Below are 18,805 nucleotides of genomic sequence, written 5' to 3' on the forward strand. Positions count from 1 at the left end.
AGGGTTCTGTGGAGGATTATATGGGGAAGCTTTTCAGCTTCAGATAAGAAGCTTTTCGGTTGCTGATGAGAAGCTCTTCTGCTTTTGATCAGAAGCTTTTCAACTACTGATGAGAAGCGATTCTGATGAGTAGCGTTTGAGCTTCTCAGGAGTATGTTTTCAGCTTATGATTAAAATCTGTTCAGCTTCTGATGAAAAGCTTTTCAGCTTCTGTTGAGAAGCTTTTCAACTTCTCAAGGGAAGTTTTTCAACTTCTGATGAAATGCTTTTTAGCTTTTGATGAGAAGCTGTCAGCTTCTGATGGGTAACTTTTCTGCCTCTGATGAGAAGCTATTCTGCTATCTGATGAAGATGAGTTTTCCAGCTCCAGATACGAAGTTTTTCAGCTTTTTTTAAGAAGCTTCTCAATATCTAATGAGCAGCTCTTAGCTGCTAAAAAGTAGCTTTTCATCTTCTAATTTGTTTTTTTTTTTGTCTACTGATTAGAAGCATTTGAGCTGCTGATTAAAAGTGTTTCAGCTTTTGATGAGAAGTTGTTTAGCTTCTGATGAGAGGCTATTCAGCTTCTGATGAGATGCTCTTCAGCTTCTGATGAGACGCTGTTCAGCTTTTGGTAAGATGCTGTTCAGCTTCTGATATGAAGCTTTTTAGTTTCTTATGAGAAGCTTTTCAGTTTCAAATGAGAAGCTTCCCAGCTTCTGATAAGAAACTTTTTAACTTCTGATGAGAGAGATGCTTCCCCGTTTCTTATGAGGAACTTCCCAAGCAACACAAATGTTATATAACAGTTACGGCAGCGCAAGTTTTGGTTGTGTAGAAGTATATTTGACGTAGTTCTAACACAATTAACGTCGAATTAACTTCTATACAACCAAAACTTGCGCTAACGTAACTGTTACATAACATGTGTGTTGCTTGGGTTTTCTGCTTCTGATGGGAAGTTTTATCGACATCTACTAAAGTATCTATCTTCTAAGAAGTATGTCTGCTTCTGATGGCAACCTGTTCAGCTTTTGATGAGAATTTGTTCAGCTTCTGATGAGATGCTGTTTTGCTTCTGATGAGCAAGCTTTTTATCTTCTGATAAGAAACTTTTCATCTTCTGATGAGAAGCGTTTGAGCTTCTGGTGAAGAGCTGTTCAGCTTCTGGTGAGAAGCTGTTCAGCTTCTGAAGAGAGCTATTCAGCTCCTCATGAGAATTATTCTCAATCGATAATATCAATCCGATCGATTATCTGTCAGACGATACGAGGCTCCTTCAATCCATCAACAGAAAATGTTGCAATTCGTTTGTAGCAAAGAAATTCATTCGGTGTTCCCGGAGCAACGCCTTTCAGTGAGCATTCTTCTCCATTCCAAAGGTCCCTGAATTCCACAACAAAGACACCCATTTCCCCGCGGACTCATCACACTCAATTATCTCGTTTCCTATTAAATAGAAGGGTGCCCACCATCGCATCGTCATCGTCGTCCGGGTGCGCGAAGCAAACAAACGTTGTCGCACTGTCTCTCCATCATCATTCTAACACTATGCACTCGTTAGCGCCGCTCCAATTGCTGCCAATGCATCATTTATTCTTCCCCCGTTCCCGGTCTCTGCCCCATTTTTTCGCTTATCGCGCCACGCTCTCCAGCTATGACGAGGGGTTTGCGTGTGTACCAAAAACAACAACACACGTTTCCTTCGAAGTTACGCGACGGGGGACCTATGGACGGGCGATTATGACCATTGAAACACCCTTTTTCTTCTCGAACCGCTGCTAATCCGCACACGAAACTCTCAATTTTCATATTATCGCTTTGAAATCCCGCACTTTTCCTTGGGAGGACTCGGCGGTCGCCGCCACCGTCTGACACCTCCCCGACCTGTCATAATACTTTCTCACTTCCGCTCCGACGACGACTACTCGGGCTCTGAAAATATACGCCATTTAGCCGTCTAATGGTATTATTACGCTTAAACTGCCGGGGAAAAACTGTGTCAATAATGCAGAAAATGTCATTTTAAAACGAATAAAAATAAGCTGCATTTAGAATGGCTTCTTTCGCGTGCGGTGGGTGACGATGACGACGACGACGTCGGTGGAGACCCTTCAGACCTCCGCCGCACCACCACCACCCACGAAAATCCTTCCATCTTGATGAGCGATACGTATATGCGGTCTGCGTCTCTGTGTGTGAGACTCAGAACGCGAACTTGTAATCGGGATGAAATGCGCCGGGTAAGAAGAATCATCAACACAGGTACAGACCGTCGCCTGCGCATTTTACTTCCAAGTAGAGAAACCTAGCATTTTACAAACGATGATGGCCGCCAGAATTTTGCACACTTTCTAGAATAGATCAACCGATTTGACATTTTACTTGTGTCTTTTGACAGATGATCGATAAGACCGAGTATCAATCTTATTGATCAACTGTCAAACGATACCGGACAGACATCAGATCGTTTGATCTGATAATGTTGTTTAAATTTACCCTCATGTTTGGAAGAAATCAGTTATTTCTGGAAAGTTGGCAACACTGGGCTTTTGACAAAAAAAAACTTCAACGGTGCATCTTGCCCCATTTTCCCCGCTAAACTCCATTTATGTAACGCCTCTTCACGCCTTCCTGAATCGCACCGTCGTCGTCCTAGTTGTCGCCATCGCCGTCGACGTCGTGTGTCCTCAAGGTTTGGAGACTGACGGGAACCCGCACCCTTCCTATCCCCCGCCGAGCCGACGGACGAAGAAGGAAATGCACTTTTCCCTAAACAAAATAAACGGCGAAACCTCTAGCTGGTTCCCGGTGGTGGGGTGTTGTTGGGCGAATGTCACCCACTTTGGCACATACTCTCGCACACTCACACGCACAGTCTCGTGTGGGTTGGGCGCCGCCAATCCTTCTCCGAAGGAGGGGTAGGATGATGCATTGGCGATGGTACAAAGGGGGGTGCCGGTGTGGGTGGCATTATTAATATTTAGAAGTGCATTTTTTTCCTAGCTTAGCTATTTTACACCAACGACCGACTGCCTGGTTAGGTGACTCGGCTTGTATGCGTCCCGTGGCTTCTAACCCTGATGGGTCGCGTGTGTTGCGACAGTGTGCGAGTTAGGCAGCTCCATCGTAGACTGTTTGCTGTTGCGCTGGTTATGGCAGAAACTGAAGAAGTGTAATACATAGTTGTACAGCTGCTCGTTGCATTCGACAGGAAGATGTCCTTTGTAGCTTCTTTAAAAGTCTTTGCTTAAATTCTATGAGAAATGAAACAGAGAAGCATAAAACCTGCTCATGAGAAGCTAAAAAGTTTCTCATCAGAAGCTGTGCAAATTCTCATCATAATCTGACCGACTTCTCATAACTAGCTGAACAGAGAGCCAAGGGCTGAAAGTCTCTTAAATAAAGACAAATCAATCACAAGCTGAACAGCTTCTCATCAGAAGCTGAAAAGCTTTTTTCTCAGAAGCTGAGATGCTTCTCATCAGAAGCTGGAAAGCTTCTCATCAAAAGCTGAACAGCTTCTCATCAGAAGTTGAAAAGCTTCTCATCAGAAGCTTAAAAGCTTCTCATCAGAAGCTGAAAAGCTTCTCATCTGAAGCTGAAAAGCTTCTCATCAGAAGCTGAAAAGTTTCTCATCAGAAGCTGAGAAGCTTCTCATCAGAAGCTTAAAAGCTTCTCATCAGTAGCTGGAAAGCTTCTCATCAGAAGATGAAAAGCTACTCATCAGAAGCTGAAAAGTTTCTCATCAGAAGCTGAGAAGATTCTCATTTGAACCTGAAAAGTTTCTCATCAGTAGCTGGAAAGCTTCTCATCAGAAGCTGAAAAGCTTCTCATCAAAAGCTGAAAAGTTTCTTATCAGGAACAGTTAAACATCTCAATAGAAGCTGAAAATATTCTCAGCAGAAAGTAGGAAGCATTTCACCAGAATCTTAAAAGCTTCTCATCAGAAGCTGAAAAGCTTCTCATCAGAAGCTGAAAAGCTTCTCATCAGAAGCTGAAAAGCTTCTCATCAGAAGCTGAAAAGCTTCTCATCAGAAGCTGAAAAGCTTCTCATCAGAAGCTGAAAAGCTTCTCATCAGAAGCTGAAAAGCTTCTCATCAGAAGCTGAAAAGCTTCTCATCAGAAGCTGAAAAGCTTCTCATCAGAAGCTGAAAAGCTTCTCATCAGAAGCTGAAAAGCTTCTCATCAGAAGCTGAAAAGCTTCTCATCAGAAGCCGAAAAGCTTCTCATCAGAAGCTGAAAAGCTTCTCATCAGTAACTGATAAGCTTCTCATCAGAAGCTGAAAAGCATCTCATCAGAAGCTGAAAAGCTTCTCGTCAGAAGCTGAAAAGCTTCTCGTCAGAAGCTGAAAAGCTTCTCATCAGAAGCTAAAAAGCTTCTCATCAGAAGCAGAAAAGCTTCTCATCAGAAGCTGAAAAGTTTCTCATCAGAAGCTGAAAAACTTCTCATCAGAAGCTGAAAAGCTTCTCATCAGAAGCTGAAAAGCTTCTCATCAGTAGCTGAAAAGCTTTTTTCTCAGAAGCTGAGAAGCTTCTCATCAGAAGCTAAAAAGCATCTCATCAAAAGCTGAAAAGCTTCTCATCAGAAGCTGAAAAGCTTCTCATCAGAAGCTTAAAAGCTTCTCATCAGAAGCCAAAAAGCTTCTCATCAGAAGCTAAAAAGCTTATCATCAGAAGCTGAAAAGCTTCTCATCAGAAGCTGAAAAGTTTCTCATCAGAAGCAGAGAAGCTTCTCATTAGAACCTGAAAAGTTTCTCATCAGTAGCTGGAAAGCTTCTCATCAGAAGCTGAAAAGCTTCTCATCAAAAGCTGAAAAGTTTCTTATCAAGAACAGTTAAACATCTCAATAGAAGCTGAAAATATTCTCAGCAGAAAGTGGGAAGCATTTCACCAGAATCTTAAAAGCTTCTCATCAGAAGCTGAAAAGCTTCTCACCAAAAGCTGAAAAGCTTCTCATCAGAAGCTGAAAAGCTTCTCATCAGAAGCTGAAAAGTTTCTCATCAGAAGCTGAAAAACTTCTCATCAGAAGCTGAAAAGCTTCTCATCAGAAGCTGAAAAGCTTCTCATCAGAAGCTGAAAAGCTTCTCATCAGAAGCTGAAAAGCTTCTCATCAGAAGCTGAAAAGCTTCTCATCAGTGACTGATAAGCTTCTCATCAGAAGCTGAAAAGCATCTCATCAGAAGCTGAAAAGCTTCTCGTCAGAAGCTGAAAAGCTTCTCATAAGAAGCTAAAAAGCTTCCCATCAGAAGCAGAAAAGCTTCTTATCAGAAGCTGAAAAGCTTCTCATCAGAAGCTGAAAAGCTTCTCATCAGAAGCAGAAATGCTTCTCATCAGAAGCTGAAAAGCTTCTCATCAGAAGCTGAAAAGCTTCTCCTCAGAAGCTGAAATGCTTCTCATCAGAAGCTGAAAAGCTTCTAATCAGAAGCTGAAAAGGTCCACCTCAGAAGCTGAATAGCTTCTCATTAGATGCTGAAAAGCTGATCATCAAGAGCGAAAAAGCTTCTGATCAGAAGCTGAATTACTTCTGCACAGAGTCCTTTGAGGATTCTCCACAGAAACCTTTCAGGATTCTTTGTAGAGTCCTTTCAGGATTATCCACATAATCCTGTAAGGATTCTCCACAGAATTCTTCGAGAATTCGACTCCAAATCCTCTCAGGACTCTCCTCAGAATCCTCTCAGTATTCTCCATAGAATCCTCTCAGGATTTTCCTCAGAATCCCCTCAGGATTCTTTGAGGATTCTCCACAGAATCCTTTCAGGATTCTCCACAGAATCCCTTCAGGATTCTCCACAGAATCCTTTCAGAATTCTCCACAGAATCCTTTCAGGATTCCCCACAGAATCCTTTCAGGATTCTCCACAGAATTCGTTCAGGATTCTCAACAGAATACTCTGATGATTCTCCACAGAATCCTTTCAGGATTCTCCACAGAATCCTTTCAGGATTCTTTACAGAATCCTTACAAGATTCTCCACAGAATCCTGTGATGATTCTCCACAGAATCCTTCGATGATTCTTCCCAGAGTCCTTTGAGGATTCTCCACATAATCGTATCAGGATTCTCAACAGAATATTTTCAGGATGCTCCACAGAATACTTTCAGGATTCTCCACAGAATCCTATCAGTATTCTCCACAGAATCATGATTCTCCACAGAATCCTTTGAAGATTCTCCACAGAATCATTTTAGGATTCTCCACAGAATCCTTTGAGAATCCTCCACAGAATCCTTTGAGGAATCTACAGAGAATTCTTTGAGGATTCTCCACCATAATCGTATCAGGATTCTCCACAAAATACTTTCAGAATTCTCCACAGAATCCTTTCAGCATTCTCCACAGAATCATGATTCTCCACAGAATCCTTTCAGGATTCTCCACTGAATCCTTTCAGGATTCTCTACAGAATCCTTTCAGGATTCTCTACAGAATCCTTTCAGGATTCTCCACAGAATCCTTTCAGGATTCTCCACAGAATCCTTTTAGGATTTTCCACAGAATCCTTTCAGGATTCTCCACAGAATCCTTTGAGGATCCTCCACAGAATCGTATCAGGACTCTCCACGGAATACTTTCAGGATTCTCCACAGAATACCTTCAGGATTCTCCACTGAATCCTTTCAGCATTCTCCACAGAATCATGATTCTCCACAGAATTATTTCAGGATTCTCCACATAATCCTTTCAGAATTCTCCACAGAATACTTCCAGGATTCTCCACAGAATACTTTCAGGATTCTCCACAGAATACCTTCAGGATTCTCCACAGAATACCTTCAGGATTCTCCACAGAATCCTTTCAGCATTCTCCACAGAATAATGATTCTCCACAGAATAATGATTCTCCACATAATCATTTCAGGATTCTCCACATAATCCTTTCAGGATTCTCCACAGAATCCTTTGATGATTCTCCACAGAATCTTTCGAGGATTCTCCACATCCCTTCAGGATTCTCCGCAGAATCCTGTCAGGATTCTCCACAGAATCCTTTCAGGATTCTCCACAGAATCCTTTCAGGATTCTCCACAGAATCCTTTCAGGGTTCTCCATAGAATCCTTTCAGAATTCTCCACAGAATCCTTTCAGGATTCTTTACAGAATCCTTTGAGGATCCTTCACAGAATCCTTTGAGGATCCTCCACAGAATCCTTTGATGATTCTCAACAGAAACCTTTCAGGATCCTCCACAGAATCCTTTGAGGAATCTTCAGAGAATCCTTTGAGGATTCTCAACATAATCGTATCAGGATTCTCCACAGAATATTTTCAGGATTCTCCACAGAATGCTTTCAGGATTCTCCACAGAATCCTTTGAGCATTCTCCACAGAATCGTGATACTCCACAGAATCCTTTCAGGATTCTCCACAGAATCCTTTGATGATTCTCCACAGAATCTTTCGAGGATTCTCCACAGAATCCTTTAGGGATTCTCCACAGAATCCTTTGAGGAACCCCCACAGAATCCTTTGAGGATTTTCCATAGAATCCTCTCAGGATTCTCCACAGATTTTTTTTCAGAATTCTCCACAGATTTTTTTTCAGAATTCTCCACAGAATCCTTTCAGGATTTTCTACAGAATTTTGGTTACGAATATCGACTGATTTGGGTGCTTGATTTCTTGGGTTTTCGGCTTGCAGTCTGAAAAAATTGCGTTGACTGATTTCAGATCATCGCCGACGTTTCGGTCCAGGTATGGAACCTTCCTCAGGGCTCGATACAACAATCAACCTGTCACAGAACTTTTTAGAAAGCAAAAAATGTCGGGTCGTAAAGGGTCACGCTGTCTGCTACACTTCTGGGCCATCCGTTATGTTTCGGTCCAGGGAATTCCCTTCTAGCACGGAGGAATACCTGCCGGGATTGACCACAGAATCCTTTCAGGATTCTCCACAGAATCCTTTCAGGATTCTCCACAGAATCCTTTCAGGATTCTCCACAGAATCCTTTCAGGATTCTCCACAGAATCCTTTCAGGATTCTCCACAGAATCCTTTCAGGATTCTCCACAGAATCCTTTCAGGATTCTCCACAGAATCCTTTCAGGATTCTCCACAGAATCCTTTCAGGATTCTCCACAGAATCCTTTCAGGATTCTCCACAGAATCCTTTCAGGATTCTCCACAGAATCCTTTCAGGATTCTCCACATAATCCTTTCAGGATTCTCCTCAGAATCCTTTGAGGATTCTCCTCAGAATCCTTTCAGGATTCTCCTCAGAATCCTTTCAGGATTCTCCTCAGAATCCTTTCAGGATTCTCCTCAGAATCCTTTCAGGATTCTCCTCAGAATCCTTTCAGGATTCTCCTCAGAATCCTTTCAGGATTCTCCTCAGAATCCTTTCAGGATTCTCCTCAGAATCCTTTCAGGATTCTCCTCAGAATCCTTTCAGGATTCTCCTCAGAATCCTTTCAGGATTCTCCTCAGAATCCTTTCAGGATTCTCCTCAGAATCCTTTCAGGATTCTCCTCAGAATCCTTTCAGGATTCTCCTCAGAATCCTTTCAGGATTCTCCTCAGAATCCTTTCAGGATTCTCCACAGAATCCTTTCAGGATTCTCCACAGAATCCTTTCAGGATTCTCCACAGAATCCTTTCAGGATTCTCCACAGAATCCTTTCAGGATTCTCCACAGAATCCTTTCAGGATTCTCCACAGAATCCTTTCAGGATTCTCCACAGAATCCTTTCAGGATTCTCCACAGAATCCTTTCAGGATTCTCCTCAGAATCCTTTCAGGATTCTCCTCAGAATCCTTTCAGGATTCTCCTCAGAATCCTTTCAGGATTCTCCTCAGAATCCTTTCAGGATTCTCCTCAGAATCCTTTCAGGATTCTCCTCAGAATCCTTTCAGGATTCTCCTCAGAATCCTTTCAGGATTCTCCTCAGAATCCTTTCAGGATTCTCCTCAGAATCCTTTCAGGATTCTCCTCAGAATCCTTTTAGGATTCTCCTCAGAATCCTTTTAGGATTCTCCTCAGAATCCTTTCAGGATTCTCCTCAGAATCCTTTCAGGATTCTCCTCAGAATCCTTTCAGGATTCTCCTCAGAATCCTTTCAGGATTCTCCTCAGAATCCTTTCAGGATTCTCCTCAGAATCCTTTCAGGATTCTCCTCAGAATCCTTTCAGGATTCTCCTCAGAATCCTTTCAGGATTCTCCTCAGAATCCTTTCAGGATTCTTCTCAGAATCCTTTCAGGATTCTCCTCAGAATCCTTTCAGGATTCTCCTCAGAATCCTCTCAGGATTCTCCTCAGAATCCTTTCAGGATTCTCCTCAGAATCCTTTCAGGATTCTCCTCATAATCCTCTCAGGATTCTCCTCAGAATCCTTTCAGGATTCTCCTCAGAATCCTTTCAGGATTCTCCTCAGAATCCTTTCAGGATTCTCTTCAGAATCCTTTCAGGATTCTCCTCAGAATCCTTTCAGGATTCTCCTCAGAATCCTTTCAGGATTCTCCTCAGAATCCTTTCAGGATTCTCCTCAGAATCCTTTCAGGATTCTCCTCAGAATCCTTTCAGGATTCTCCTCAGAATCCTTCCAGGATTCTCCTCAGAATCTTTTCAGGATTCTCCTCAGAATCCTTTCAGGATTCTCCACAGAATCCTTTCAGGATTCTCCACAGAATCCTTTGAGGATTCTCCTCAGATTCCTTTGAGGTTCTCCTCAGAATCCTTTGAGGATTCTCCTCAGAATCCTTTGAGGATTATCCTCAGAACCCTTTGAAGATTCTCCTCAGAATCCTTTGAAGATTCTCCTCAGAATCCTTTGAGGATTCTCTACAGAATCCTTTCTGGATTCCCCGCAGAAATCTTTGAGGATTCTCTACAGAAATCTTTGAGGATTCTCTACAGAATCCTTTTAGGATGCACTACAGAATCCTTTCAGGATGCACTACAGAATCATTTGAGTATTCACTACAAGATCCTTTGAGGATCCACTACAGAATGCCTTGAGGATTCACTACAGAATCCTTTGAGGATTCACTACAGAATCGTTTGATGATTCACTACAGAATCGTTTGAGGATTTACTACAGAATCCTTTGAGGATTTACTACAGAATCCTTTGAGGATTCACTACATAATTCTTTGAGAATTCTCTACAGAATCCTGTCAGGATTCTCCACAGAATCCTGTCAGGATTCTCCACTGAATCCTGTCAGGATTCTCTACTGAGTCCTTTCAGGATTCTCCACAGAGTTCTTGCAAGATTCTTCACAGAATCCTTTCAGGATTCTCCACAGAATCTTTTCAGGCTCTTACTCCAATGAGAGTGTTTTTTAGTTTAGTTTCCGAAAGACTTTGATTCGAATTCTATTCCACATAAGGTTTGTATACCAGATCTATGCTCTTGAGCGTTTAGTTTTCCTGGATTGCCTTTGGCTTTGGTAATGTAAGTCGTTCCACAAACAATGATTTTTATGTTTGGGTGTTTTGGTGACTGGAACTTATGGATTTATTGTTCATTTTTGTGTTTTTTTTTGTTTTTGTTGCTTATCTTTTTGCGTGTAAATGTGGGTCTCCTGACAAATTCGTAACTATCAATAGTTACATATTTCTTTTTAATTTTTTTTTTTCAGATGTTTCTGTTTTCAATTTATCGTTTTTCACTGCTTTCTTCTCACTCTTGACTCTTTGCTCTCCACTTTTCATTCCCCACTGATTCACATTCTTCGCTTTTTACTTTTCAATGCTCACTGTTTTCTTATCGCCTACTTTTCCTACCACACTTTTCATTGCTTAATCCTCATTACACACTCATCTCTCTTTTCTTCGCACTCATTACTACTTTACTACTCACTTATTACTTATCTCTTCTCACCTCTCACTCTTCGCTGCTCAGCTTTGTTTTCTATGTTCTCACTTCTCTCTCTTCATTGCTCATTACTTACTTCAAACTTATCGCTCGACACTACTTACTCCTCACTCTTCATTATTCATTGTTCACCCCTTGCTAATCATATCTAGTTTTTCACTGTTCACTCCTCACTCTAAACTGCTCTCACTTATCATTCTTCATTGCATACCCGTGCGCCTACCTTATCGGATATAATAGTGCTTCTTACTCCTCACTGTTTCATTTTTTTAAAGACACGGACACGTTCAATGCTTACAGTGAGATATTTGCTCTTTGAAGGAAGCACGACACCAAACAACGGACTAGCATGCAACGCCCAGTGGCACAGCCAAAAACTTTTCCTGACAACTGCGGTGGGAATCGAACCCACGCCCCTCAGCACGATGCGACTAAATGCTTGGTAACACTAGCCGCACGGCCACGAAGCCACACTTCGTACATCGTTTTTAACTTATCACTGCTCACTGCTTACTTCTCAAGTTTCGAGTTCCTCACTTTTCACTCCTCCTCATTAATTCTTACTCTAGTTAGCATTGTGGATAAGGCTTTAAATCCTCAATCCGGCAGCGGTGGGTTCGATTCCCGTTCCGGTCGGGAGCTTTTCTCGACTTCCCTTGGTATAGTGTATTATTGTGCTTGCCTCACAATATGCAAGTTCATGCAATGGCAGGCAAAGAAAACCCTTCAAATCATAACTGTGGAAGTGCTCACAGAACGTTAAGTTGAAGATAGGCAGGCCAAGTTTCAGTGGGAACGTAGAGCCACAAAGAAGATGAATATGATTCTCTTTCTGCTATTTTCCTTTCAATTCTCACTGGTTATTTGTCACCCGCTCCTCATCTCTTACTCTTTACTGCGCAATCCTAATTACTCACCTTTCTCTTCTCACTTCTTGCTACCCACTAATCCACTGCTCACTCCTTACTTCTCTCTTCTCACTCTTTACTTCACACTCTTCGCTGCCTAGTCAAATTTTCTAAGATCTCACCCCTCACTCTTCACTGTTCAATACTCAGTATTCACTTGTCACTGCTTCGCACACCTCATTTCTCACTGCTCACTTAAGACTAATCACAGTTCACTCCTCACTACTTACTCCAAAGTTATACTAATCGACTCGCAATTCTTAGTTCTCTCTGTTCACTATCCACTGCTCACTCCTTACTCATCACAGCAACCTCGTCATGGCTCACTCCTCACTCTAAACTGCTAACTTCTCACTCATGTCTCTGCACTGCCGAATACTCAGTTATCACACCCAACTGCTTTATACCTGAGGTGTGTGAATCTGTCATTGATGGCCGGAATGAGCCTAGATTTATTCATGGTTTGAATAGTTGAAAGCTGAGCACAGTGGAAGTCACTTCGAATCTTGTTTTATTTTCACACTTACAAAAGTCCTGCACCTGTGCTGCTCCCTAATCTTAAGGACCTGTCAATCCACAGTTGCCATTCGTTTTTAGTCGAGCAAAAACAAGGAACTAGCAAAGAGTTTGTCCGAATCCAAATCTAAGTACCCACATCTACAAAGACAAAGAAGAAGAAGAAGAACGCGAAACGATAAGCGAAAAATAAAACTAAAAACCACCAGTTCCGTCCCATTTCCATTCGCCACCATCATCAACATCATCACGATCATCATCGACGTCATCATTGTTGTTGCGACGCCGCATAAAGTAAGTTTTCTGGGCCGGTCTAAAAAATGAACCAGTCTAGCGGCAGCATAAGTGCAGCATGACAGTTCTCGCGCGCTGGTAGTGGTAGAGTAAAGAGGGACGAAATTGGGTGATAAACTGGTAGAACAAGCGATAAATAAACAAGGAAAAAAGTGCAGTTTCGCCATCGCATTAGAAACAGTCGAAGTAGTTTTGAAGCTGTAGATTTGTCTTGTTTATTTCGAATGTGATAATTAGTTGGAGTCGAAAGTAGTTGGAAGTTGCCAAAGTCGCAGTGCTGTGTTTAATAATCATTGATTTCGTAAGTAGAACCTGGAGAGAAAGATAGTCAGTGAAAACTATATGTATACTTACCGGGATATTTCTCCTTAGCCGCACACCGGTCTGGTGATTCCTAAAATAAGGAAAATTACCAAAAAACTTACCGTGCCGGTGGATCCTTATGTAAGTAGTCGCAGGAGAGAGTGTGTGAATTTGGACTGATAATCAAACATATTTATGACCCAACAACAGCATCCAAGCAACATATTTCAATTAGGGTAGCGGCCCTTAGTTCAATCCAATCACATTTGTAAATCGGATAAAAGAAGTCGTGGCAGAGGAAACCACTTAATTGTAAGTTGGTAGTTATTAAGTTTGTGTTGTCAATTGTGTTAATTGAATTCTTTTGTAAATAAATTTCAGTTTAAGCGTTGCTACAAAAAACTTGAGCCGCTCTAAAAACCTGGTTTCCCTCTCGGGAACAATTGTCATGTCGTGAAAATGAAAAACAAAAATCTGAAAGTCCTAGACCACAGTTGGTGGAACTCGTTGGCGAGCAGAACAACCCAGCCAGCAATTTGGTTGCTATATCGAAGTTGCAACTGAAATAGTCACACATATATAGAGCCAAAGAAATAGTATTCAATGCACGAAACAGGCATATACATACTAAAGTGGAGGCCATATCGAAACATATATACGATTACTGCGATTCCATCCAACATGATTTACGATTTCTTGAAAAATTTCTACGATTTCGCCGATTTTATCCGTCTAAATATACGATTATGCATGATCTTATTACAATTGAGAGTACCATTTAAAAAGAAAAAAAAAAACAATTGGTATTCAGTGGGAATCGAACCTAGGTCCTCTGATTGAGAACTGCGCGTTATCTCTATAGGCTATATTGCCAAGTTGAAAATGGTGAGTTCAAAGTGAATGGCATGAAACGAATAAAAATTAGCATGATACGGTGCGAGATTTGTGGTGGGAGAGTTGTTGTGCATTGAGTGGCACCAAAAGTGCAAGAGGCCCGGAATTCACGTCGTTATTGGAATCTATATATCACTTATTGTAAGTCATCTGATATATATAAATAGTCTGAAAACCTATATATGTGGGTGAAATTATTGCTACCATGGTTGGAATGTGTCAACAACAACAAAAATACGAATTTGTTATGAGAACCATTTTTGCTTTTTCTCCATCATAAAAATATGTAAACAAAACCATTTACGATTTCCGAGATTGAGATTCGACTATTAAAAGTGCAGTAACAATCATATGCGACTGTAAAAATGAATATGGGTCATTCCATATGAAGTGACCGAGAAAAAGTGGAAACGTGTTATCGACCATCACGGATTTTGACCAAATTTTGTTGGAATGTTTGTTTAAATGGAGGAAGAAAAAATCCAAATTTTGGTGCCGATCGGATCACCCCTCGGCCCGTGGCAGCACCCCTCGTCTTTGCCAATACAAGAAAAATCCTAGTTTTCCCTTCCTTTTCTTAATTTATAGCTTTGAAACTATAACATATACACATTTGTGACCTTTGGCTTTTTCGAAGAAAATTGTTGGAGGAATCCAGGAAAAATATTATTTTTTTGGTACAGTGTTGCCAAATATGTTATTTTTTAATTTTAAAATTTAAAATCTATTTTTCGTCAAATGAGTATATTTTGATTTCAAAAATTTTGATTCCATCGTGTTTATCAGACATTTTCCAGTCGAAAAAGCTTAACTCCCCGAAGTCTTTTGGGCCGTTCCAGAGATACAGCGTTTTTAAGCTTGAAAACCGGTTTTCTCTAATATATAAAATAAGTCCAATTTACAAGTTTCGCTAAGAAAACATTATTCGATGCAATTTAAAGGAGATTTAGGCTGATTTAGACCAAGGAGAATAGAAAACTATGTAAAAATAATAATATGACAGTGTTGCCAGTTTCTCAATTATGGATTTATTAGAATAAATAACAATAGATTGCTAAAGTTTAAAATTTATGTATTATAATCCTTGTTTCAATTGAAATTCTACCTATGTAAACATTATGGTTGACGAAAGTGTTGCCAGACATTTTAATTTTATTGTAAAAATCTACATGAGAACTTTTGTATCAAATCAAACTATCAAGCAAGAATCATAAATTCCTTTTTTACAATTTTATTGCTACTGGCAACACTGAGCCTTGATAGTTTTCGTTTGATGTGCAACATTTTATTCTTCGAACAAACCTTTAATAAGGGCAGTGGTAAATTCAAATGTTCACTGAAATTTATTCATGGTGCAGAATTACGTAAATTGATTCCGATTGTTCTTGGTATATTTTTAGGATTTTTAGCTTTTTAGTCCGATTGTGAGATCAAAAACAACCTTATGTTGTCATACTCCGACGCTTCGTATCGGATCTTGAGAAAGATCCCATACGGATCGGAAAGTTGGAGTAAGAGAACATAAGGTTGTTTTTGATCTCACAATCGGACTGAAAAGCAAAAAAATGCTAAAAATAAGTTCAGAATTACGAAAAACTATTCTGGATGACATGTTATGCCTTAACTTATAAGTTGCTATTCATTTTTTTCTGTTTAGTGTTTATCCATTGTTTTGAACTTGTACGAGGAAAGGAAAGTTGCCAAAAGTGAGTTCAGTTAACTTCATTAACTCGCATACAGACAGAGTACTTAGAGTAGAAGTTCTTTTTACCCAACAGCCAGTTTAAATTACTCAAGGATGCAAAAAAGCGCAGCGGACTGTGAGATAAAAAAAACCTTATGTTCTCTTAGTCCAACGTTTGTTCTAAGAATAAAATGTTGCACATCAAACGAAAACTATCAAGGCTCAGTGTTGCCACTTGCAATAAAATTGTAAAAAAGGAATTTATGATTCTTGCTTGATAGTTTGATTTGATACAAAAGTTCTCATGCAGATTTTTACAATAAAATTAAAATGTCTGGCAACACTTTCGTCAATCATAATGTTTACATAGGTAGAATTTCAATTGAAATAAGGATTATAATAGATAAATTTTAAACTTTAGCAATCTATTGTTATTTATTCTAATAAATCCATAATTGAGAAACTGGCAACACTGTCATATTGTTATTTTTACATAGTTTTCTATTCTCCTTGGTCTAAATCAGCCCAAATCAGCTTTAAATTGCATCGAATAATGTTTTCTTAGCGAAACATGTAAATTGGACTTATTTTATATATTAGAGAAAACCGGTTTTCAAGCTTAAAAACGCTGTATCTCTGGAACGGCCCAAAAGACCTCGGGGAGTTAAGCTTTTTCGACTGGAAAATGTCTGATAAACACGATGGAATCAAAATTTTTGAAATCAAAATATACTCATTCGACGAAAAATAGATTTTATGCAATTCAGTATCATAATTTACATTTTATATAACTCATTTTGGTATCATAATGGCCAATTTTTTCGAACTGGCTCATTATGCAACTGAAATGAGTTGCATAATGAAAAATAGTTGTATAATGTTCATAATGCAACCCATTTGAGTTGCATTATGAACATTATGCAACTCAAATGGGTTGCATTATGAAAAAAATCATTGCATAAAATTTTGTATGGAACTCGTTGCAAAACTCGATTTTTTCAGCACTCTTCGTATTTATCCAACTCGGCAAGCCTCGTTGGATAAATGTACGACTCGTGCTGAAAAAATCAACTTTTTGCAACTTGTTACATAAATAACTATTAAATTTTAAAATTAAAAAAATAACATATTTGGCAACACTGTACCAAAAAAATAATATTTTTCCTGGATTCCTCCAACAATTTTCTTCAAAAACGCCAAAGGTCACAAATGTGTATATGTTATAGTTTCAAAGCTATAAATTAAGAAAAGGAAGGGAAAACTTGGATTTTTCTTGTATTGGCAAAGACGAGGGGTGCTGCCACGGGCCGAGGGGTGATCCGATCGGCACCAAAATTTGGATTTTTTCTTCCTCCATTTAAACAAACATTCCAACAAAATTTGGTCAAAATCCGTGATGGTCGATAACACGCGGTGTGTACACTTGGTGTGGAATGACCCATATACGATTTCTACGATTTCATTCACTTCGTATACGACGCAAGTGTGACACAAACGATCAATATACATCATTGTTATAGTTGTATACGATTTCACCGATTTTCATCATACCTTTAGATAGCAAGCTCGATTTAGCAGATTTATAAACGATGTGAAGCGACGATTTCCACGATTCAATGAAATCATATATACGATGCTAGCGAACTTGCAGCTTGACACTAAGAATGTATATTTTTTTCACGATTCTATCCGACTCTTTGCGATCCTACCGATAGTTTCTCGCACCTTTTATGATCGGAGACGACTATATGAAATAAGATCGCAATTGAAATTTAATTTTGCATGAAATGCGATTTTAGGCAATCATTGCCAACAAATATACATATTATTATACAATTCTGATTCAATATATGAAAATATACGATTTTTTCCACACAATGATTTACGATATGTGGTTGGCTGGGAAGTGCGAATGAGTTGGACGGATCCAACTTTAGACTGATCCAGACGAAAAGGCTTTATCGTTTTTGTGTCAATGGTTGTCAAGCAATCGCGCCGCAGCAACCGATGCTGAATTTCCGGTAGGGATCAACTGATATGATAGCTAGCTTGTGTCGGTTGACAGTTGATCGATAAGATCGATCATCAATCTTATCGATCAACTGTCGAATGACACAACAAATCAAACGAACAGATTGTTTGATTCTTGTCAGAAATCAGCTTTATTTTTACGGTGTATTTACGGCTCTATCGATAAATTGCTCAAATTTGATCGTTTATCCGTTAGTTTAATACCATTTAAACGATAAGCTGATGCTTATCGTTCAAATGTCAAGTTTTATCGTTTCTCTCAATATAGTTAGAAATTCATCTCGAACCTTGAACCGGTCTGCTCAAGAAGGCGATGATTCGACGGAGTCCACCTCGAGTGGAGTATCGTGGCGTGGCAAAAAGTATATGCCCTGTGGAAAGTTGGCTGCGGATGGTGGTGGGAACGATGAAACGCAACGGAAAAGGTTATTTTTTCCTTCGGGGAGCCTTCGAGTTTGCCACTCGGTCCCCATTCTCGGACTCACCCCCTCCCACCAGATAATGGAAGAGGATGGCGCGGAAAAAGTGCATTTTTATTTTATAACAAAATAAACGAAAAAGAGGCGTGAGGTGAGGAACAAGAGGAAGAAGACAGGCGACGAGCGGTGTGGATGGACCGAAATGTGAAACGAAGCGAAGCAGAAGGATACAAGGGACCGGCAGCAGCAGTCGACGGTGGTGGACGTTGGTCACCCCTTCCGGAATGGGTGGTTTGAGTTCCGTTGTTAGTCGGGTGTCCTTTCCATGCACATCATTTCCTAGGAGGGTGGTGTTTTTTCATGTTCAGATACGGTCTGGTTTAAAGACGACGAGGAGCAAAGGAAGTGATTGTCATCGTAATGGGAAGTGGCGATTGTGTTGGGAGCTTGGGCGGGAAGGGTTGCGCGGAGATACGTGAAAATTGGAACTGACAATCATTATTGCGACGGAGATTTTCGTTGTGGGGTTTCTTAAGGTAAATGACATTGACTGGAGAACTTCAGAGAATGAAAAAGGTTTTAGGAGTATGGATTGTTGGCAGTGGCTCACATTTTAACACCATTAACGCCTGATAAAATGAGCAAAGAAGCACAAAATAATATGATGATTCACGGTTTGTTCCTTATGATAAGATTTATAATCCAAGAATGGTAAAAGTACAATTTTTTTCTCAATCTCGTAATCTCACTTGTTTTAATATTGTTTTTACTTTTTCTTGCCTTTTTATCACCATTAGCGGTAACCATGCATAAATAGTACGGTAATAGTTGCATCATAAGTTCTAAGGTAATTCAATACTATAAGAGAAATTGTTACAGGAATTTTGATAAACTGTGTATCATATGGTTTTGTAACAACGCTATAACCTAAACTTAGTTTTTCAGTGCCTGCGAAGT

The 18,805-nt window shown here is 40.0% G+C and overlaps 1 protein-coding gene and 1 long non-coding RNA gene across 3 annotated transcripts in view; both read left to right on the forward strand.

Moving 5' to 3' along the window:
• Window positions 1-18,805, forward strand: part of LOC109400410 (protein bunched, class 2/F/G isoform) — an 864,004-nt gene that overhangs the window by 735,449 nt on the left and 109,750 nt on the right. The gene's annotated exons all lie outside the window — the stretch shown is intronic.
• LOC134285559 (uncharacterized) lies at window positions 11,188-16,849 on the forward strand. The gene is made up of 2 exons (XR_009996472.1): window positions 11,188-12,961; window positions 13,031-16,849. It is a non-coding gene; the product is annotated as an uncharacterized LOC134285559 (long non-coding RNA).

This window comes from Aedes albopictus, chromosome 1, assembly GCF_035046485.1.
Source record: "Aedes albopictus strain Foshan chromosome 1, AalbF5, whole genome shotgun sequence".
In the NCBI taxonomy this organism is placed as follows: Eukaryota; Metazoa; Arthropoda; class Insecta; order Diptera; family Culicidae; genus Aedes; species Aedes albopictus.